The 24,811-nt window shown below is 34.2% G+C and overlaps 1 long non-coding RNA gene across 1 annotated transcript in view; it reads left to right on the top strand.

Moving 5' to 3' along the window:
- LOC129059164 (uncharacterized) overlaps positions 1-19,218 on the top strand; it is an 83,801-nt gene extending 64,583 nt beyond the window's left edge. The window contains exon 4 of the long non-coding RNA XR_008524901.1: positions 18,806-19,218. This is a non-coding gene — a long non-coding RNA (uncharacterized LOC129059164). The remainder of the gene's footprint in view (positions 1-18,805) is intronic.
- The last annotated feature ends 5,593 nt before the right edge of the window (positions 19,219-24,811 follow it).

Below are 24,811 nucleotides of genomic sequence, written 5' to 3'. Positions count from 1 at the left end.
GACAAACTAATATCATCCATTCCACTGTTTCTTCTGGCATATTTCTCCATATTTGTAAATACTGGTATAATGCATATTACCATTTAGAAATTTTTTCATTTTAGAAAACAATTAGCTGCCTACTAAGAAAGATAAGAACGTAACTGTTCTATTCAATGCCCTCTTTGTCAGTTTCCTTGTGAGACACTTATCTCAGTACTCTCAGATCTCAATTTCTGGCTCAATAGTCAGCGGTTACATTTTTATGACTATAAATAGCATTGAGAACAGACCCCCATGACCTATGATGATTATGTTTACCGATTTTGACAGCATCTTGCTTTTCTTGGCATCAGTAATTATTTCATCTGTGTGTCTTTTCTTTCTGCCTATCACTGATTGATTAACCCAGCCTTTCTGAGAGAACTATGAAACTCTTCTCAACATGTTTAAATACTTTAGTCAGGTGAACTATCAATTCCATTTTTTCTTGTATTCTTTCTTTCTGAAACACTCTGTCTTAACCTTCCAATTAAATGTACTCTGTTCTAGACCTGCTACACAGATATTGTCATGGAACATCTTTTGATTGTATTCCTGGGAAGTCTTGTTGCTTTTTCCTGTGTTAAGTACTTGCTTCCCAATTGCAGTATTAATATTTTTTCCTTTCATGGTTAAATTTTATCGTTTTTATTAAATATACTCTCCAGTGGCTTCATGAGGAACAATGAAAAAAGGTACACATTTTTAGAACTTGCTTAAATGGTCTTGTTTATAGTCTCAAAATTAATCGATATTTTGGTCAGACATGACATTCTAAGCTACAATGTATCTCCTTTTTTAGCCCAATTTATTCCTTAGCTGCAGATATTTTGCTATTAGCCTTGTGAATTTACTACTACTTGCTCTCAATATCCATTTGCATCATTTTCCCAGTTTTTTCCTTTGTAGTCTCTGTGTGCTTATAAAGAAGACACCAACTGTGTAACATCAGATTTGGTTGCTGTAGGACTCTGAATAACAGTAGCTTAAGTCACATAGGAATATTTCTCTCTTAGATAGCTAGGTGATTTTATATTGGCAGTTGGGAGCTGACATGGTAACTCCACAGTATTAGGGATCCGGTTTAATCTGTCTTATTTCTCTGCCATTTTCAACACGTGGCTTCCATTTTATTATTTGTGATGGCGGATCCAGCATGCCAATCAGCAGGAAGTGGAGAAAGGGAAGTGGAAGATTCCTTCCTGTTAGCAGCTGTGCCAACATATCAATTTCTTCATAGCTCATATGTCAAAATAAAGTAATATGGTTCTTTTTATGTTCTAATTACCCATTTTGTATAAGATCACATTTTTTTCAAAAATGTCTTTTTCTTTTTTATGTTGCCTGATTTACTTGATTTTTTTTTAAAGTTTTTTTGTGGGTCCTTTTTTGCTGTTGCTTTGGACACATATTTGACTACGTATAATTAAAAGTGAAACACTAAAGGAATAATTGGAGAAAATTTGTGGATGAGTTTCACTTATTGAGTAAAGAGTTTTGCCATTAGTATGAGAGCCTGTTATTCCATTGAGGACATGCTGAAATGTCATTAGCTATAAGCCTAACATTGGTCTCTCCACTCCTCAAAAAGAATCCTGGAAAATATGTTGAGAAAGAGAGCAGAGTGGTGCTACTGTTCATTATGCAGATCTGCATTAATTCTTAGTTCCTCATCTGTCCTCTGCTGCGTTTAGTTCTTAGAGTCCAGAGCTTGCTGATTTAGAGAGTAAACTTTCTCTATGTGGGCGGAGTGGGATGGATATATTTGCCTGGCAACAAAGGCTTAGTGAAGAAATCTGGTTACCTTGGTCATACTGTTTTCAGTCTCATTCCCCCATATTTCAGCCTTCAGAAATAATTGTTGCTCCCAAAGCCCTAAGCCTTCTGGTTTTCAGGGGGTTAAATTAGCTAGCTTATTACTGACTCCGTGACCTTGAGGATTATCTTTCTCTCTCTGCTCTGTCAGTTGCCAATCACTCACCATTTTCCTTGTCTCAAAATGTGTTGACATTTCTTATCAGCAGCTGTAACTTTTCCATTCTTTCTGCCTTTGTTGAAATATAGTTTAATTTTTTATTTTGATTTTTTTACTGTTATATTAGTGAGAGTTGAGGAGGAAACAGATAAAAATATGTCATCAATGCTGCATGCATAAGTGAAAGTTTCCTAAGTTTAGTAGTAAAAAATAAGGGTAGTAAAAAATAATTGCCCCGTAAATAAAAAGAGAAAGGATAGACGTGTGGTTTCCAAAAAGAATCCATATCCTGATCATTGTCTGCTTTCCAGGGAGTGGGCACACGGTCAGGATGACATCTCTATGTGGTACTTTCAGAGGCTGGATCCTGGGTACCTGAGCTCTCAGCCTCAGCAAGAGTCCTTCAAACCAAACAAAGCAGGGAGGCCAAAAGACTTCATCAATGAGGACATGACTAGTGACCAAGATGGTCAAATAAAATAAGCCATTCTCCAATTTGTAGGCCACCTGGGGAAGGGGAGTGCTCATAAGGCACGGACATGCTCTGTGCCTTGTTAGAGCTGTTAAACAAGATGCCATCTAGACACACAGATATTTCATTAAGTGCTGTTTATTGTCATTGTTGCCAAAGGTCTCACTCCTAATTACGTCATGGGACTAGTGATACTTTTTTTTTGGAGTTACCAATATTTTCCTATTATGGTTTTACTTTCTATTTTTCTAGAAGTATAATTATCTGAAATTGCTAATTATTCAATAGACTGACAATAAATTCCGAGACTTTTCTCAATTTGTTTAAAATACTTTAACTAACTTGCTTTTTAAAAAAATTACCTCAATTTAAAATTATACAATTTTATGATACAGCCATAATTTTGGGGGGGGGGAAACATTAATTTGAAAATACTGCCCTTGGTGTGACTGATTATATTACACTACACTTGGTTTTATTTCTGCTATATACAATAGTCATTCACAAAGGTATTTAAAAATGTGTGTATGTAATAGAAATAACAACTCTTGGAGAAATCTGGTACTTCTTTCAGGACACAATACCAAATATGCTATTTATAGATTCTTTGCCTTAAACTATTTTATAGATGAATAATCAATTCCCATGCTAAAGTGTATACTTTATATTAAATAGCCTGTTATTGTGTATTCAGCTGATTTTCTGAGTCTTTTGCCAATCAATTACAAATAAATGGAACATGTAGTTATTTGGCTAAAACACAATTAAACAATTAGATATTTGTATAAATTCAGCTGCTAAGATGTCAGAAAATATGCAACATATTAAAAGTGAAACTATTAATTCCTCTAAATTTGACAGTTTACATCCTAAACTCAAAGAAATTTCTCAGTTAATCAAGTATGCCAAACATGTATCTAGTTATTTTTGGAGTGTTGTAATTTCAAATATTTGATCACATTTTCAGATCATTTTGTTTTGGAAAATACACTCAGAATGCAATTAAGACATACTTTGAGGAACTGCAAGACACATACCAAGAGAAATGTTAACACACTCAGAAAATGCCAGAGCTACTTCCTTTTGTATTGTTAAACAAGTAAGGACTTGCTTTGTGTAAAAAAAAGAAGAAAAAAAAAATCTATGTTCGCTTTTGTGAACCCTCAGCACATGTGGTTTGTTAATTTTTAAAACTTTGTAGATGGAATTTCTAATTTACTTGCTTTTTTTCCTGGCATTCTTTAGCTCTTCCTCTCTTCTGGATCGCCTCAAAACAAAAACATATGCATCCCTCTCATCCTTGACCTTCTTAGTTTCTGCCTGGTTTCCTTCTCATCTCTTTTAAGTTTCTTGAAGGAGTAATCTGCTGTGCTATCCCAATTCATACTTCAGTCTACTGTCTTTACATTTTTAACTCTATTATTTATCTGAAGCTTCTTTCTAAAGCTATTTGTTCAAAACAAATGAGCATTTATTAAGTTCCTATATTGATCGCCAATTGTTTTATCATACATATTTGTTCTCCTTTCCTTTCCTCCTTGTACCTCTATATCTCCCTTGTCTCAGTATCTTAGGACTCCTGCACCCCATGATGACCAGAATTCCAAGATGGCCTCCCAAAGCTGTGCCATTGTCAGAGGCGTTTGAACCAGAATGACTCCATTTTGAATAGGGGCTGGGTAAAATAAGGCTGAGAAACACTGGGCTGCAATCCCAAGAGGTTAGGTCTTCTTACTCCCAGGATGAGATAGGGGGTTGGCACAAGATACAGGTAAAAAAGACCCTGCTAATAAAACAGGATGCAGGAAAGAAGCCCACCAAAACCAAGATGCCAATGAAAGTGACCTCTGATTGTCTTCACTGCCCATTATTGCTAATTATAATGCATTAGCATGCTAAAAGACACTCCCACTAGTGCTATGACAGTTTACAAATGCCATGGCAATTTTCAGAAGTTACCCTATATAGTCTAAAAGGGTCTCACCCCTTTTAGACTATATAGGTTAACTTCCAAAATCTCCACACCTTTCCTGTAAAATTCAAGAATAATCCACTCTTTGTTTAGCAAGAAATACCTGTAAGTATACTCAATCAAGCAGCCCATACCACTTCTCTGTCTATGGAGTAGCCATTCTTTTGTTTCAGTACTTCTCTAATAAACTTGCTTTCACTTTATGGGCTTACCCAGAATTTTTTTTGTGCAAGATTCAAGAACCCTCTCTTGAGGTCTGGATCAGGATCCCTTTCTGGTACCACCACCCTAAACCTGTAAATATGAGGAGGTATCACTCTTAAAATTATGTCATGTTATGTGGCACAGTTGACCTTACGATAAAGAGAATATCTGTCAAACCTAATCACATGAGCCCTTTCAAAAGCAGACTTTTTTCTCTGGCTTTAACAGAGGGAAAGATCTGAAGCCAGCAGAGCATTTAATGCACTATCACTGGCTTGAAGATGGAGCAGACTATTTAGGGTAGAATGTAGGTGGTTTACAGAAGAGGAGAGCAGCTCCCAGTTAATGGTCATTGAAGAAATGGGGACTCCCATCCTATAACTTCACAGAACTCAATTTCCTGAGCAGAAAATCCAGCCACAACGTGCTCTTCTTCTGAGAGACTGAACTGTGAGCTAATAAGCAAATATTGTTTTAAGTCACTCAGTCTGTGGCAATTCATTACACAGCAATAGAAAAATAATATGCATCCTTTATGATTAGTCATTCCTTTGGGCTATTGATATTTTTTATACATTTATTTCACAGATAATCGTATTCATTCTTATCATTTCAAACCCCCTGAATATTCATAACTATCAAAAGTATTATCTCCAAACCTTAAACACTATATTTTATACAAATTTCTTGTTATATGTCTACTTTTGACTATCAAAGAGATGATTCATACACAACTATTCTCAAACTGCATATAGATATAAACTCACCATCTTCAACAACTGGTTCCTCTTATATTTTATAACCAGTCATTTTACAAATAGCCACAGCGTTGTACATATATGTTAGTCCTGAGATCTTTATTGATTTTAAACAAAATTGCATAGATAAGCCATTCACCCTTCCTTTCACAGTTGTATAGCTGGTATTACTGGAGGATTACTTTCAATGTATATGTAGAAACTAAAGTTATTAAAGCACTCTAAACTAAAAAATATGCTTCCAAAAATATATTCCATTTTTGTCTTTTTATATTTTACTGATTTCTCAAAAGAATATGTGAATACATTCATCTAGCTACAATGACTGATTATATCTCTCTTTATAACATACTATGAATCCACAGTGACTATAAATAAACATAAACAATGAACAAGAGACACAAAAATGAAAGAAAATAAGCTGGAGGCCACAAAAATAATCAAATATTCAAAAATTTCTTTACACTTATACCTTGAGGTGTTTGACACACAGGGTGTCAAAAAGAAATATTTTTATTACTTTAAATTATTAAAGCAATAGATTATTAGAATAATTTAAATAAAGAAAATATAAAATCTAAGTGTATATTGAAAATTTTAAAGATATTTATATTGATCCATCATAGCTGAGCAGCTAAGCTTTCTCTAAACTTTTATTTCTAGTAAATGTATTGAGCTAAAGGAAAAAATAAGAAAGAAAGAAGAAAGAGAAAAGGAAGAAAAAAGAAAATTGAGACTCTGAACTATATGTTATGCAAATTTGAGATATCAAGTTCATGGTTTATCAATTCCTGACTAGCAAGAGTTTCTTTCTTCATTCTTCATGAATAGTTTCATAATTAAATGTGAACAGAGATGAACTTAACATCCCAACAGGATTGCTGCTCAGCAGAATTAAAGCATTCAGACACTTAGGACACCAGCAATCTTACTTGACTTTGAAAAAGATAGAATTCATGTAGTTTGGACTAAGGATGAAAATAATGTGTTCTCAGTGCCTTCCTTTTTATCCCTCAAGAAGGCTCGATCTGGGTTGATGGACTTGGAGATTCTTTAGGTCAAAAAATACTGGGTCTTCCAATTGTCTAGCTATTTTCTATCAACTCTGGAAGCCACTTCATTAACTTCCTAGCTCCAAAACAAAGTTTGAGAGTTAAACTGTGACTGATTCCTAATTACATCTGAGTTTTTCAGCCCAACATGAATTTATTCAGGAGGCAGAACAAACCCAAATCATGACTTACCACAGTATATGTGTCTTGCCCAAATGCGTGTATTCATTTCAGTCTTCCTCTATTTTCATGTCTGAGTAATGAGGTAGAAATAAATATTAGGTAGTGTACAGTTGTTTCTTAATATCTGTATGCCTTTTTAAAAGATAGACTTTATTTGTTAGAACAGTTGTAGAATTATAAAAGGAATTTATAGATAGTACGAGTCCCATACAATCCAGACCTAGTTTTCTCTATGGTTAGCACCTTATATTAGTAGGATATGTTTGCTATGATTAATGAACCAATATTGATACATTATTACCAATTTAGAGCTCTTTCATTTTTCTTAATTTTCCCATTGCAGGTTCCCCTGATGGATTACATTTAGTTACACATCTCTAGACACCTGTTGACTGTGACAGTTTCTCATACTATCCTTGCCTTTAATGACTTCACCGGTTTTGAGAATTACTGGTCAGGTATTTTGTAGAATATCTCCCCATTGGGATTTGATGTTTTCTCATGATTAAACTGGGGTTATGGGAGATGGAAGGAAGGCCACAGAGGTAAAGTATCACTTTCATCATGTATCAAGGGCACATGTTATGAGCATGACTTATCACTGTTGATGTGGACCTTGATCACCTGGCAATAGGGTAGTACTGTTTGTTGGATTTCTCCACTATACAGTTACTAAGTTTACCTGTTTGTATACTGAACTCTTTGGAAGAAATTCATTAAGCAGTGCAACAACATTTTTAAAAGTAGTAGTATTGGATGATAACATAAAGTACAAAATAAATATCCATTAGTCCATATTGATGTAAGTACAATATCTGATGAATAAATAAATAGGGGAGATAAAAACAAATCACTCATGCAAAAGACTTCCAAATAGCTTATGTAGATGTGCCTTATTCCAGAGACAGAGCATAACTCCTTGCTTCTTACATGGGGTTTTCTTTAGACTTCTCTTAGTGGTCCCATTTAAATATCTATCTAGGAAGATTTCTGTAATATGATGGGGACAGACGATATTAAGCTTAGATTTTCCAAAATTAAAGAAAGCCACATGAGTCTCTATTCAAACATTCTAACGAATGTTAAGTATTATATTTACTAATAAAAATTCAGAATATTTAAGGCAAAGTGAAACTACAATTGTTTGGAAGAGAAAGGTTGTTTATTTCAAAATATGGCATGTACTTTCATGGACATAGGAAACCTTAAGGACATAAACGAAAAAAATAAGAAACAGAAAAATACTAAATGCTAGTGTTAATGGCATATTTACTGAAATTTGGGGAAAGAAATTCTAGGAGAGAGGAAGAAAAAAATCTCATTAATGAAGTGTTAGTTAATTAGTGAAGTGAATGTTAATAATGAAAGTTTATAAATTTATACTGCTCCTTGAATTTCTTCTTTATTCTGGCAAAAATGCACTTAAATATACCCATACGTGCAAGCATACACACTCCACATATTTGAGTTTTTGTATACTTATGTCTATGTTGTGCAGGTATACACACATATGTGTATGTGAATGAGTTTGTATATGTCTAAGAGAATGGAGTCACCACTAGTATATACACTTATGAGAGTCAAGTGGTTTGGTAAATTGCTTGATTTATTCCTTAGGAAACTTTTATGTGCTAGAAAAGTGTATCTTAACAGGGAAATTATAATACAACATCCATGATGCTCTAGCATATAACATTAAATTACTTAATATCAATGATCTTCTATTTCCTTGCGCATATATTGATATATTTTCTTTAATGTAGGTTATTTAAACAATATTCACTATTATTTAAATAACATATCTGGAAAATGTGATACTCTTAGGAAAATAATTTATGACACATGATGCATAAAATACCTTAGTGCCAACCAGTAGTTGAATTTATTATATTTAAATCTACATATTTTGTAGTAATTTAGAACAGCATATTAAGTTTTTCTTAGATTTAAACTAATGTAAAACGCAATCAATTATGTATGAAATCTTATTTTGGCAAATTTCAGCCATTTTAAATATCACTGAGTTGAAAATTAACATGAAGACGCAAATGCACCTACATGATTAGCAAAACATTTTAAATATTACAACACTACATTGTCAAAAACTGGAAAATAAAGAAAGTGCCCTTAAGAATGATATGTTGTACAAAAACTCAACACAAATCTTTACATTGGCAGCAAGATGGCTCATTTAAAGGAAATATAAAAACGCTCTGGCTGATCTGCAAATTACCTTTACTTCTGTTCACTCTGCAGGGTGGTTGCAATTTTTTTTTTTAAGCAGTAGTCTCTTAGGAACATACAGTTCAGGATTTTGTGTACTCAGAATTTTTTCTAAATGACATAATCTTGCTCAAAACATCACCCAGAAACCCATTTGCTCCCACAAGAGACTTTTTAATTAACAATCACATCTGTGCTATTACACTATATTTTTGCAAAGCTAGCAACAACTTAAACCACATTATTAAATTATGAAAAAAATGTATAAATCTCAATGGACTTGTTTGATGTTTCAAGAGCCAGAAGTAGTGATTTCTATGACTCTAGGGTTTGGGCTTGACTTACTTAAAATTTTGTAACAATGTTATTAAATATTTAATGCTATAATATTTTCAGCACCTTTTAAATATAAATGACATTAAAAATTAACCTGTTTAAACTATTAAAGGTTACCTGAGTAAATTTGATTAGAAATCTGTTTCAAATCTATTTAAAGTAGCAGTGATGCTAGAAGATGCATTTTTAAAAAGAAACTAATAAATCAATAATTAATACTTCAGTGAAATATATATTACATTAAACAATATAAGTCTAAAATTACTTTGTAGAGTTGAGGTTGCTTAAAGAGATTGAGACAATTTATTTGTCATTGCTATATTATCCTCATCCAACTTCTGTATACATCTTATTTAAGTAATAATAGTCACTGGCCTAATTATTATTGTAAAACATAAGATCAAATGTTTGCTATATCTTTCTTGTTTTTCAGTTTTCCTATTTTTTAATTTCTTTTCGTTATAATATACTGTTATTTAATCATTCACTGGAAAGGTATACTGAAATTTTCCATTTTTTACTTTAAAATTATAATTCAAAAGCAAACTCATAAATTCGTATCTAACATTTGATAATAAAATATTACTGAAATGAGGCAAAGATAGAATCTATACTTATTAAGTAAATTCTTCTCTTTTAAAGTCTTTGCTAAGTTAATAGCTATACTCTGCACTTATCAAGTAGAGTATGTCAAAACTAAAATAAGCTACATATTAAACATATTCATATTAACTCTTGCTAAGAAAAATATAATTGTGCATGGTTTAAAAGCATTTAATATTATGTCAAATATTTCAAATCACTGTTTGAAAAATTGTTGAAGTTTACTCAGTTTTAAATCACATGCAAATCTGAGAATTAATTATAATTGATTTTATGGAACAGTAAATCAGAACTTCAAAAAATCTGTTGTTTTTCAGTAAGTTTTGAATAATACAATTTAACTTTTTTTATACCACTGAAGGCCAGAAAATGCTGATTTAATTTGATAGTGATAAGACTTATCCCCTTCTAAACTGAATATTTAAAATATGTCAGCCAATCCTGATGACTTAATAATTTATATAAAAAATTTAGGGCCAGGTGCGGTGGCTCACGCCTGTAATGCCAGCACTCTGGGAGGCCGGGGTGGGTGGATTACCTGAGGTCAGGAGTTAAAGACCCAGCCTGGCCAACATGGCTAAATCCCATCTTACTGAAAATACAAAAATCAGCCGGGCATGGAATCCCAGCTACTCGGGAGGCTGAGGCAGGAGAATTGCTCCAACCCAGGAGGCAGAGGTTGCAGTGAGCCAAAATCATGCCACTGCACTCCAGCCTGGGTGACATAGTGAGACTTTGTCTCAAAAAAAAAGAAAAAAAGTAAGAAAAAATTTAGTGCAACATATGATAATATTGTTACTTTCCAAAAATTAAAAAGGATCATGGGTTTTATAATTTGGAAACATGAGTATGTTAGCCTTTGGTGTGTTTTAGAAAAGGTGTGATATTTACAATTGATACTCCTTAATTCAATCAATACAAAGTATTTCCATTTATATCAAACAGTATCAGAGTGCATGAACTAGGACTGTGACTTTTCTTCTTTCTGAAATGCTTCTTTTAAATTACTCTATGTATTAATTAAATAAACCTATACAATGTTTTATTATGTCTAGACACATATTACAAATTTTCAATGACATGAATTATGTAACATCATGTCTCTTTTCTTGCAGAATTGCATATGTTTATATACACTGTATAATTGAGGCTGGGACTATTGAATGAATCTCATCTTTGAAATAAAATAGTCTTCAGTGTGGCCCAAGCCAGCAAAAAAATAAGATTAGCCTTAGATTTAAAAATAAAAACAAAGCAAAACAAAACACCACTTCCCCTGAAGTAACAGGGAAATAAGAAAAGTTATTTTAGATACAGTTTAAGATTGTAGACAGCTGAGTATCTCTGGTGACTTGAGGAACTATGAGAGACATGAAAAATGAAGCCATCAAACATTTCACAAAGCTGACTTGGAAACTAGGAAATTGTCAAAAGATTACTGAATCCTCCCAGTGACACCCTTTGGCAGAGCTGTGTGATTTGTCAGAATAGTGTTTAGCATCCCAGATAAAAGAAAAGGGATTGATGACTGTAGGATTCATGCAAGATACGGGTATGAGGGAAAAATTATCCTGGGAGAAAGGGAATTTTATCAGTAATCGAGAATATGGGTGGAATGATGAACTGTATTGTCTGGAAAGAAGTCAAGCGGTAAGTGGTTTGGAGAAATTAGGAGAAAATGGTCCTGGGTATAACAATAGGGCTGATAAGCACTAGTGGTTGAAGGCAGGGCTTGAATGAAATGGTGTGATAAAAAGTACTTAACAAAAAGTGGAAACCAGGAATGTGACATTGAATAGCCAAGAACAATTTTGTTAGGAGCAGCTGTGAGAGTAGGTGGAGATGAAAACTATTGGAGTCTAATTTGACATGTATTTCTCATGAAGACAAACTCTCTAAACCTCAGGTTTCCTATAAGACAGACAATAAAATAATGTGGCTTATTAAAGTACTGTGAGAATTAAACTGTAAAAAGTAAGTGACACAGCACTAGGCACACTGAAAGAAAATATTTTCCATGCATAAATGAACATTTTAAAGCATTTTTTTTATTTTCCCCCTCTTCTCTCAGTAACAAAGGGACCACATGATGACTCATCCTTTTGGTTTAATTTGTAAGATTTTTATTTTTCAAATGAAAAAGTCTCCAGTGCCTACTTTCTGCTGGCTTTCTACATGTGTTGCTGAATTAGTTTTACTAAAGCAAATTTGTATCCAATTTGTCTCACTTTTTTGTATGTTCTCTGCTTTGGCCACTAGATAAGTTATAAAGCCTTGTCAGACTTCCTGAAAGCTGATTTTTGGTCCCTGGGGAGCCAGCCCACGGTGGTTTGTTTAATGATTCTACATGTGCCAAAACCTTCTCAAGTATTGTGGATTGTATCTTTACATTAGTTTTACATACCTCATTTCTTTAGTTGCTAGCAAGCATGCAAGGAGATGCTTCGTTCCATTGTTCTGCAAACTACTCTGCCTGCGTTTCGAACTATTTATCATGAAAAGAGAGTAACGTTAAAGAGTTTCTGTCTGCATCAGTAATTTCATATCTAGCAGCAAAGTTTTTATTTTCCTGGAGCTTGCTCAAGTGTTCCTTTTTTCCCCATTTTTTTTTTTTTAGTAAAACTATTTCTGTGTATTGACCTGGAGTCAAACTAGAAATAATTATTGACTGATTTCTCCACCATTAACTCTGAGAGTCTCTTGCTTGTTGCTCAGCCATTTGGTTGTAGACATATTAATTACAGACTCTGTTTCACACACTTTTCCTGGTAGTTGTTTTAACATTCTCGTGTCTTCCTGAAAAACCTATGCCCTATATATGGAAATGTTATCAGCCAGATGTATAACACCTCTTCTGTGAAAATAAACTAGAAGATTCGTGATTAAATCTTAACAGTTCTTTGATCTGTTTATCATTTCTACAATAGGTGTTTCCATGTGAAACTCAATTCTTTCTTCATTTTGCTCCTAAATGGTGATTTTCAGGGCAGCATGAGGCTTTCTTAACTCTTTCAGCTAAATGGGGTTACATTAAATTTAGGGCTTTACTCTATGAGAACTAAGGAATAGAAAATAATGTGAACTTCTGATGGGGCTTTGACATTAAACACGTTCCCATTCCTGGGGTGTACTCAGTGTTGTAATTAAGTTGCTCTTAACTGCACTAAATAATACCCTGGCAATATAAAAGTGATATTATTTAAAGCTGCCTAGTTGGTGACCAGAGAGTAACTAAGACCCTGTGAAAATCAGATCATTATATTGACCCCTGCTTTGCCCATTTTTTCTCTCACCGATCTTCTATTATATAACTATAGTTACTGCTAAGCAGTATGAGTATATAAATACATACTGGCTTTAAAATGCTGTTAGTGGAATATTAGTAGACATATTAGATCTTCCTATGGCACTTTCTTTGGCTCAATGGGCAGCCAATTAGCACTGTGGGACGTAGAAATATAGCATCACAAACAAGCTATTTGTGTATTCCAGTATTAAATTATTTTTCCTTCAACTCAATAAAAGTAATGTTAATGACAAGATCTCCTGAGTGAACTCACCTTCTGAAGCATTTTCTTTGATCTCTAATTCATTCTATTTCTCTTCATTACTTCAATTTAACATTGAAGGTGACTCATTAGAGAAAACACCAAGATATCAATGGAAGGATAAAGGCAAGCAAAGAGCACTGTCCAAGGTACGGGGACATATCAAAACATTTTAATTAAAGTAATGGAACTAGGGAGGCATTTTAGAAGATGGAATCTCTAAGCTTGATAAAATGAAAGAGCCATCTGGGTGCAGCCAAGTGTTATCTTTTCTTAGAACAAATACAATGAAGAAAATAAAAGGCATTCAAATTACTATTATAATAAGAAATATTTGATGTTCAACAACATTTTATTTTAACATGGAGGTTGTACTTTGACTTATATTTTTAAAAAAATTCTCTCTAAAGACATAAAACTTTCATTTCAGTAGAGTGAGATTTTTTATAACATTTTATTTGTAGATGACACAGCACAAATGGAAAGCCATTTGGCTAAGAAATGTATACTAAATCTGATTTATAGAAAACATTTATTTTCATATCCAGATAGATGAATTCAGTGGTTATGAAAGCAATCTTATAATTTAAATTCATCCAATCTGTCATGGGATTGTTTGGTGTGGTTATTTTGCTGGACTATCTAAATATCTGAGTTGTATAAAGAATTAACATAGATTATCTGGAAAACGTGCTTTTGTGGGAATAGCTGTAGCACTCACTAAGAACATCTGAATCAATAAATAGTCTATTCCAATTTGTTACTTAAAATATGATGGCAAGAAGAAGAGGCTGCCTACAAAATAAATGGAAGGAAGGAAAAAGCTGTAAAAGTAAGATTCATAAGTTTATGTTCAGAGCTTAATAAATGTTACTGCCAGTATTTTATCAACAACTTGATAATCTAACGATATATTTCTTAGGAGCCAATTTGGTTTTAAAGCATTATAACTTATAGCACCACCCTTTGACACTAGCGAGGAGAGCTGAAAGTTTCTGACAGGGGCCTAGCATGTTTGAGGGGCTCATTCTAGCTGCTGAAGAGTGTCCAATTCAGGGTGCAACCCCTCTCCCCACTGGAGACATACTCCAGATACTCTCCTTCCAAAATAAGCCTGAGACTTGATCTAGGGCCTGTGCCAGGTTCTTTGCCAGCCAGTCCTCTAGAAGTCAGATCATCCCTGCAGACCCAACACTATTTTAGAAGGCCATTAAAAGGGGAGATGTTCATAGTTGTGTAGGGTCTACACAGCAGGCAGAGTTTGAGTAAGTAGGTAGAGCACATGCATGGAAATTCCTTCACTGTGCTGGAGGTTTCTGCAGGTGGAAAGAAAAGTGGGATGGGCAGCAAGCCTTCTAGATAAAAATGAAGACATATTTATTAATGAGAGGACAGAAGATGTTTTACTTAATAGCTTGATATCTAACAAAGATTTAGACATTCAGTATGTGATATTTTTCCATTTTGCTCCTTTCAGAGACTGCAAATGGTAAAGACATGCTCAGTGCTATTTTCATTCAACCAGAAATGCCATAAAATATAATGTGCACCATATGAATACAATGTGCCACAAAAATCATTCAGAAACATTGACAACTCAATGACTACACAATGTGTTTTATAACTTTTATGTTTATACTTTTTGAAAAAGCTTTTTGAACTTAAAAGTATGATCGTATGTGACTCTGCGCTTATTTTAAAAAGTTCAAGAGAAAAATATTAGTTAAGTTATGCCTAACGGTTTCCACAGTCACACCCTGAAGATTCGGAATCAGATATTGATTCTGGCCTGTCTATATCTGTGGTTTTCCATACATTATTTTTCCCTGTGCTTTGAAGAGCTGTGGCAATGCATCATTTCTGAAAGAGTATTCCATCATTTTCTCCAGAAATTCTTCAGGCTACTGACATTCATTTTGTAATATCTGATTTTCTGCATGCTATTACCATCAACAGAAAAATTTCAAACTAACCTGGTACATGTAAAGGAAATGACATCATCATGGCACTGCCCTAGCTAAGTGTGATTGCAAAACGGGTTCTAATTTTGGAAATGTTAGAGTGTGTCCATGTATGGTATGTTCATAATTGATGAAATAAAGTCATTCATGTATAATGTTCTAACAATGTTAAGCCTGAAAAATCCACCTGGCACTCTTGTTAGCTGGTTCCTGTTTCAAGTTTTGCCCACTTTAATATCCTTCTTTATCTTCCTCTCTTCGTTCCTGTCCTTCTTCCTTCTTATTTTCTTTATAAATTGTAATGATCTTTGGGGGCATTTATTTTATTATAATGCACATGACACAAATATGCATGACTCATTAACTCTGAGATATTTCAAGATTACTAAAAGTGCCAAGGTTTAAGTTATCAAGTGATGTTGAAAATTCAACTGGGAGCAAATTAGATAATAATGAATAAAAAATAGCTTAGTTACTACATTTAGTTACTGCATAGTAACTATAAATAATTAGCTACATTTGATCTTAGGGCACTTTGTTTACTTTGTAGATACTTTTGATAGACTTTATTAAATAAATACAAGTATGTATTGCAAGAACTTGAACTTTTATTTTGTAAAATTATACTGTTATTTGTCTGATTATATGTCAAGTATGGGTTTTGTGGTGTTGAAAGAAGGTGTATTTTCACTAAGTTATTAACCAAAGGTAGTAATTTAAACTTGTTTACTCTTTTCTTTCTGGAACCTTGATATGGTTTGGATATTTGTCCCCTCAAATCTCATGTTGACATATGATCCCCAGTGTTGGAGGTTGCAGCCTGGTGGGAAGTGTTTGGGTAATGGGGGTGGATCCCTCACGAATGGCATGGTAATATCCTCGCATAATGAGTGAGCTTGCACTCTGAGTTCACTCAAGAACTCGTTGTTTAGAGCAGTGTGGCACTTCCTCCTCACTCTTGCTCCCATGCTCCCCATGTGACATGTCTGCTCTCCCTTTACCTTCCACCATGATTGTAAGCTTCCTGAGGCCCTCACCAGAAGCAGATGCTGGTGCCTGCTTCTCGTACAGCCTGCAGAGCCATGAGCTAATTCAACCTCTTTTCTTTATAAATTACCCAGCCTCAAGTATGTCTTTATAGTGATGTAAGAGCAGACTAACACAGACCTTATACATAATTAACCACATAGATTTCTCCTAATTATTTAATGTGGTCTTTAAGACATTCCATAATTTTGCCTATATCCCTGCCTTTCATTTCATGCAACACTATATAATCATTGTTTTCGGAAATTGACCCCATTGATCTTTTTTGAATTCCTGTTAACCACAGCACCTCTCTCTCCACAGTCCTGTTTCATTTACGTGTCTTTTCTTGTGAAGTTTACTCTTTTAGAAACCCTTCTTTGCTATCCCTGGTCTCTATGGATTTTTTTCTCTTTGGTAAGTTAATTAAAGATTAACATTTTGGTTGTTTCTTGTTTTCGTTTCCAGTTCCTACAAACAAAGCTGGTATAAACAATCATGTACAGGATTTTCTATGAACATAAGTTTTAATTCCTCCAGGATAAATGTTCAGGAGTGCACTTGCTGTATCTAATTTTATAAAAAACTGACAGTTTGTTTACCAGAGTGGAAATAATAGGCAGAATTATAAGATGGATTCCATGATTCCCACCCACTAGTGTACCTGCCCCCTATAAAATCTTCCTCTTGAATGCCAGTAGAATTTGTGAATATAAAAACCACTCCTGTGATACGGCCAAAGAAATTTTTAAGACGTAATTAATGTTCCTAGTCAGCTGACTCTGAATGAATCAAAAGGGAGATTACCATAAGTGAACCTTACATAGTCACATGAGCCCATTGAAACAGACTCAAATACACATAGACTTTCTTTCTGGACTTGAAGGAGCATATTAAATGGCATGGGTCATGCGGAAAGGACCCAAGAGTAACCACTAGATGCTGAGAGCGGCCTTTAGCCAGTAACTAGCAAGAAAATTAGGACCTCAATTACACAAAGAAATGAGTTCTTCCAACAACCTGAGTCTTCTTAAAATAAGCTCTATTAATCCAGCCACCCAGTGAAGACACAGCTACCCAACACCTTAATTTTAACCATGTGAGACTCTGAGAAGAGGACTTGTACAATAAACAATATTTGTCTGGCTTTTATTATCAGATTCTGAGAGGTAGGTAGCCTCTAAATCTTTGGGTTTTGCCAAGTGATAGAAGCGTCTTCGTTATTCGTGGTGACCCTTCGGATCACACGTGAGAGTTTATACTGACAAGATGACTCGTGGTGGGCTCCTAGATTAGTTTGTGTTAATGAGATGACTCAGGTTGGGATCTGGTTAAGCTAGAAGGAACAATCATGTGATAAGAGGGTTGGGGCTTTGAGCCTAACTGCTGGGGACAGGAGAAGGGTTGAAGATTGAGTCATATGGCCAATGGCTCAATCATGCATAGGTAATGAAGTCATGCTTAAAATTCTGGACACCAGCACTGGGTGAGCTTCCCTGATTGGCTGTAATCTGATTATGGTAACACATCAGTGTGCCTGGAGGGTAATGCACCCTGATTACATGGGAGAGGATAATGATAGTTTCACATCTGAAACCCTCTCAGAGAGGATTAAGAAAAGCAACTGATGGTACTAGGCTGAACACCTGGGTGGTGAAGTAATCTGTACAACAAACCCCAATGACACAGTTTACCTATGTAACTAACCTATACTTGTACCCCTGAACTTAAAATAAAAATTAAAAAATAAATCAATCAAAAATTTAAATTTAAGAAGTTAATAAACTTGAATCTATGTATAGCAAAAAAAAAAAAAAAACAAGAAAGAAAGAAACCCTCCCAGACCTCACCCCAAGTGTCTTTCCATTAGGTTGGTTCTGATTTGCATCCTTTTACTATTATAAAAGAGTAATCATATTTATAGGATTTTCCTGAGTTCTATGAGTCACTCTAGAAAATTACTGAACCTGAAGGGGGGTAGTGTAGTGACAATCTCAGAAATTGTAGCCAACTGGACAAAAGTGAGGGTAGTCTTGGAATTTCCAAAAGAGAAGCTATTGTCTGAAGTGAGAACAATCTTATGAAGGACTTTGCCATTAACCTGTGAAGTTTGCCCCAACTCTGGTCATTGATAACAGAAGTCAGGCAGGCTCCATCTACTACCAGACTCCTGACACACAGAAACTGTGAGAAAACGGACTGTTTCGTTTTAAACTGCTAAGTTTGTGGTAAACAGTAACAATAGAAAACTAATAAAGTGACTACCCCCTTTTATATTTTCACAATTAATTTATAAAACCCCCAGTTGTTCCCTAGCCTCACCACCAGTGTTGTCAATATTTTTTTTTATTTTAGTAATTTTAAGATACCTAAGATTGTCTTAGCCTGTTCTGTCCTTCTATACCAGAAATCCTGCTAGATGGTAATTTAGAAAGAACAGAGATTTATTATTATTTTTTTTTTGGTTTTAGAGGCTGGGAAGCCCAAGATCAAAGGGCCCACCCCTGGTGAGGGCCTCCTGGCTGCATCATCCCACGGCAGAAGGCAGAAGACAAAAGGGCAAGGGAGTGAGCACGTGCAAGAGGGGCCAGAGTTGCTTTCGTAACAAATTCACTCTCAAGAAATCTAATCAACTCCGGTGAGAACACCATTACCCCATTAATGAGAGCATAGCCCTCATAACCTAATCACCTGTTAAAGGGCTTGCCTCTCAATATTGTTACATTGGGTGTTAAATTTCCAACACATGAACTTTGGGGGACACATTCAAAACATAGCAATGATGGTATCTCATCTTGATTTTAATTTCCATGTCCTAACGACTAATAATATTGAACATCTTTTCATGTCCTTACTTGCAATTTGGTATTGTCTGTTATAGATTGTGCCTTTGGGGTCAGGTCTAGGAACATTTTTTCTAGCGCAAATTCACAAAAATTTTCTCTTACGTTGTATAGCTTATGGTTTACATTTAGATCTATTTGGAGTAAGTTTTTTTTTGAATAAAGTGTGAGGTTTAAGTTGTGGTTCTTTTTTAAAAAAAAATTTCATATTGTCAATGCCATTGGTTGAAAAGACTCCTCTTTCTCCATTAAATTACTTTTGCACCTTTATAAAAATCATTTGGGCATATTTTTGTGAGTCTATATCTGGATTGTGTTCTCTGAGTTATATGTCTATCCTTCCATACAGTTTTGGTTACTGTAGCTATATAATGAGTTATAATTGGGCTGCATGAATCCCCCAACCTTCTCTTTTTTTTTTTTTTTTTTTTTTTTTTTTTTTTTTTTTTGAGATGGAGCCTCCCTCTGTTGCCCAGGCTGGAGTGCAATAGCATGATCTTGGCTCACTACAACTTCTGCCTCCCGGGTTCAAGTGATTCTCTTGCCTCAGTCTCCTAAGTAGCTGAGAATACAGGCATGTGCCACTACATTTGGCTAATTTTGGTATTTTTAATAGAGACGGGGTTTCACCATATTGGTCAGGCTAGTCTTGAACTCCTGACCCCAGGTGATCTGCCAACCTCAGCCTTCCAAAGTGCTGGGATTACAGGTGTAAGCCACCGTGCCTGGCCATTTTTGTGTGTGTATTTTCTTATAAATTTTAGAAATAGCATATCAGTATTTACCAATATCTACCTGAATTTGATACAAATTGCATTGGGGGAAAATTGACGTCTTTATTATGTTGCCTTCTGTTCCACAGACACAATATTTGTCTTCAATGGTTTAGGTCTATGATTTTTTTTCAGCATAATTTAAAAATTTTTGGCATATAAGTTATGTAAATATTTTGTGGGAGTAACATCAACTTATTTATTTGAGGTGTTCTAAGTGGTATTTTGTTTCTTATTTAATTTCTAACTGTTTATTGCTAGTATACAAGATAAGATTGATTTGTATTTTGACTTTGTGTCCTACAAAACCCTGATAAACTCCCAAAAGATGGTTCTATTTTTTTCTATGTCCCTGGCGTTTTCTGACTAGACAATCATATTATCTGCAACAAGGAACCTTTATTTCTTATTTTCCCACCTATATATGTTTTATTTCATTTTATTTTTATTCATTTCATTTCATTTTATTTCATTTTGTTTTTATTTCTTTTCTTGTTATTGCTCTGCTTAGAACTGTCAGTTTTTTGAAAAATAATTTACTTGTGGTTTTTTCTCTTTCTCTTTTCAGTTCTATCAGTGTTTCCTCATGTAACTGAAGTTCTGTTTTTAGGCTCATAGATATTTATAATTGTTATCTCTGATGAATTACTCACTTGTCATTACTAAATAACTCTTTGCGCAGTTTGCGATTCCTTTTTCCTCTGGAATCTCCAGCATTTTATATCAATATAGCCATTTCATTAACTAGTTTTGCTTTTTAATTGGAATGCTTATCTTGTTTGCTGTTAATTTGATTATTGATATTTTAGAGTTTGTATCTATCATGTTGCTGTATTTTTTTCTTATCCATTTTTTCTTAGTTTTTTTTTAAATTTTTTTCTGCCTTTTAAAATGATTCTGTATTATTTGCTCTGTTGGCTTATTAGATATATCTTTCTCTCTCTCTTGCATGTGTGTGTGCATGAGAGAGAGAGAGAAGGAGAAGTGGGGGACAGAGAGAAATATGAGAGAGAAATTGCTTTAGATTTTCTAGTATAGGCCTTTACTTATCACAGCATACCTTCAAATACTGTTGTAATGCTTAAATCTTAAAAAACCTTTAAAATAAAAATTTTTACACCTACTTTTCTAGACATTGTGCTATTATTTTTATACATTTGTTTTTACATATGGTATAAGCACCACAACATATTGGTGTTATGTTTTAAATAAATTTAAAATTATAGAAAAATTATATTTATTCACCTATACAACACTTCAAATGTACTTTACTTCCTTTCAGAGATAGAGATTTCAATCTGGTATCATTTTATTCTCCCTGAAAAACTTTTCCTAACATATTTTTAGTGTAGACCTATTTATGATAAATACTTGTGGTTTCTCTGTGTCTGGGATAATCTTCATTTTCACTTTTGTTTTTGAAAGATTGTTGGCAATTTCTTAAGTTCAATGAAATGGTGCTCTATTGTATTTTGTTTTACCTGTTTTCATCCTTGTATTTATTCTTCTATCCATAACATGTCTTTTGGCCCCTTTGAACAATTTCATGATGATATACTTTTATTAATTTTCTTCATGTTTCTTGTGCTTGGAGTTTGTTGAGATTCTTAGCTCTAGGGACTTATAATTTTCATAACATTTAGAAAAATTATGTTATTATTTCTTCAGTTTTTTTCTCTGCCCCTCTGCCTTCAACCTGCTAACTCTATTGGCTGTGTCCTAGACACTCTCTCCAGAGAGTAAGTGGAGACATTAATCCATCTTATATTCTTTACTTTCTGTCTTTTAGGTAACACTACCCAGCATTGCCAGATACCCACTGTCTGAAAGCTATCAATTTATATGCTGTGTAAGTTTCTTTATATTGTATTTTAAGAGGTAACTAAAGCATCACAGTCATAAATAGTAGGGCTCCTAAACATTCAAAAAGGTTTACTCCAAAATGTTCTTCTCAGGAATGACAGCACATATAAAAATAGTTCATTAATGCATTCTTCTCAAATGTAATGCATTTTAGCCGACTTTACAGTGCAAGAACTAATTAATACTTAATACGTGGTAAAGTGGTGAGGTGAAAACATACATTCATTTTTCAAAATTTTCACTGTCTTCTCAACATTTAAATGGCAAGTTGTCCCATGAATTACTTTTTGACCTTCTTTTCTGCCTTTTCTGTCTGCATCAATAAGTTTATCTAGTTTGACAGCTTTAAAAATTCAGCTGTATAAGCAATGGGGAAAGGATTCCCTATTTAACAAATGGTGCTGGGAAAACTGGCTAGCCATATGTAGAAAGCTGAAACTGGGTCCCTTCCTTACACCTTATACAAAAATTAATTCAAGATGGATTAAAGACTTAAACGTGAGACCTAAAACCATAAAAACCCTAGAAGAAAACCTAGGCAGTACCATTCAGGACATAGGCATGGGCAAGGACTTCATGTCTAAAATACCAAAAGCAATGGCAACAAAAGCCAGAATTAACAAATGGGATCTAATTAAACTCAAGAGCTTCTGCACAGCAAAAGAAACTACCATCAGAGTGAACAGGCAACCTACAAAATGGGAGAAAATTTTCACAACCTACTCATCTGACAAAGGGCTGATATCCAGAATCTACAATGAACCCAAACAAATTTACAAGAAAAAAACAAACAACCGCATCAAAAAGTGGGCAAAGGATATGAACAGACACTTCTCAAAAGAAGACATTTATGCAGCCAACAGACACATGAAAAGATGCTCATCATCCCTGGCCATCAGAGAAATGCAAATCAAAACCACAATGAGATACCATCTCACACCAGTTAGAATGGCAATCATTAAAAAGTCAGGAAACAACAGGTGCTGGAGAGGATGTGGAGAAGTACGAACACTTTTACACTGTTGGTGGGACTGTAAATTAGTTCAACCATTGTGGAAGTCAGTGTGGCGATTCCTCAGGGATCTAGAACTAGAAATACTATTTGACCCAGCCATCCCATTACTGGGTGTACATCCGAAGGACTATAAATTATGCTGCTATAAAGACACATGCACACGTATGCTTATTGCAGCACTATTCACAATAGCAAAGACTTGGAACCAACCCAAATGTCCAACAATGATAGACTGGATTAAGAAAATGTGGCACATATACACCATGGAATACTATGCAGCCATAAAAAATGATGAGTTCATGTCCTTTGTAGGGACATGGATGAAATTGGAAATCATCATTCTCAGTAAACTATCGCAAGGACAAAAAACTAAACACCGCATGTTCTCAGTCATAGATAGGAATTGAACAATGGGAACACATGGACACAGGAAGGGGAACATCACACTCTGGGGACTGTTGTGGGGTGGGGGGAGGGGGAGGGATAGCATTAGGAGATATAGCTAATGCTAAATGACGAGTTAATGGGTGCAGCACACCAGCATGGCACATGTATACATATGTAACTAACCTGTACATGGTGCACATGTACCCTAAAACTTAAAGTATAATAATAATAATAAAAAAATTCATCTGTATAATGGTATCAAATGTATAGCTCTAGAACATTCTTTCTCATGAGCTTTTCAGACTCATATGCACAACTGTGTACTTAACATCTTCAACTGAATATAAAATACAGATTTCAAAATTCATTTAAAATAAAAAAAGAAAGAATAGAAAAAAGAAAGGGAGAAAAAAAGAAAAGGAAAAAAACAAACAACTTAGACCCTACATCTGGTCTTCTCCCTGCTTCTCCATCTTCATAAATGGCAAAACTATTCTTGCAACTGCTTGGGTGAGAGGTGGTGAGAAGAAAACCTGTAGTTGTCTCCTCTTCCCTTTCCTCTAATCTCAAAGCATTTCTACTGTATTTTCTAAGTACATATCTCATTTTTCCTCCCTATGACAATACAGTCTTTTCCTGGACAATTTCAAGGATTTTTATATTGATTGACTGTGGTTTGCCTTGTTTCACCTTCCTCAAACATTCACTTCACTTCCCGAACACTTCCTAAACTTCACTTTCTGAAGTTCGTTTCTCACCAGCAGCCAGATCGTGTCTCTCTATTCCTCAACAAGCTCTCGCCATTTGGTTATTCCTTACCATGAATTATAATTTCTGGCTTCCTCAAACAAAACTTATTTCAACCCACTCTTCCCTCGACTTACTCCATTTCAGAACAACTGAATTTATTTCACTTCATTAAGCAGTTTAATCTTGTTTTGAACTCAGGATTTTAACTTTTATATTTACTCTCTCATCTGCCTAGAATTCACTTTCATCTTCAAATAGATGTTTCACTGATATACTCCTTTCTTATTATGAACATCACTGGAATTGACAAGTTCACACTGCTGTCACTTCAAATATGTAATGCATTTTATTTTGTGAGAAGAAAAAACTCATAATTTTGGATATGGAAATTTGAGATAAGAAGACTGAAGAAATAAATTATTCTTACAGAATCCACATTTATCTTATCTCTTTATCATGTTAATATGTATAAATCCTTTAATCAGAATAGTAATGCTAATAGTGAAAGTAGTTAGTAGATAATAAAATGCAATCATTTGTAACAACTTCAGTCACTCTAACCAGTGGAAATATTTAATTACACATGTGAAAGAATAAAAAGTTTTACCTATGAAAAGTAACAACACAAGTTAATCTACTTTGAATAATAAAAGCAATGAAACTACTTTGTAAAATTATAAAACATTAATAAAGTTCTCCATGATGATTTGTTTATAAATATATGCTTTAAAATAACTTTAACTTTTTATTGTGAAAAATTCAAACACATGCAAAAGAAAACTAATATAAATGCTGCATAATTATCCTATGCATCAGTAATCATCAATTCACGTCTAAAGATGTATT

This window comes from Pongo abelii, chromosome 3, assembly GCF_028885655.2.
Source record: "Pongo abelii isolate AG06213 chromosome 3, NHGRI_mPonAbe1-v2.0_pri, whole genome shotgun sequence".
Taxonomy (NCBI): Eukaryota; Metazoa; Chordata; class Mammalia; order Primates; family Hominidae; genus Pongo; species Pongo abelii.
Note: the sequence above shows the minus strand (reverse complement) of the source record. Positions and strands in the feature narration are given on the sequence as shown.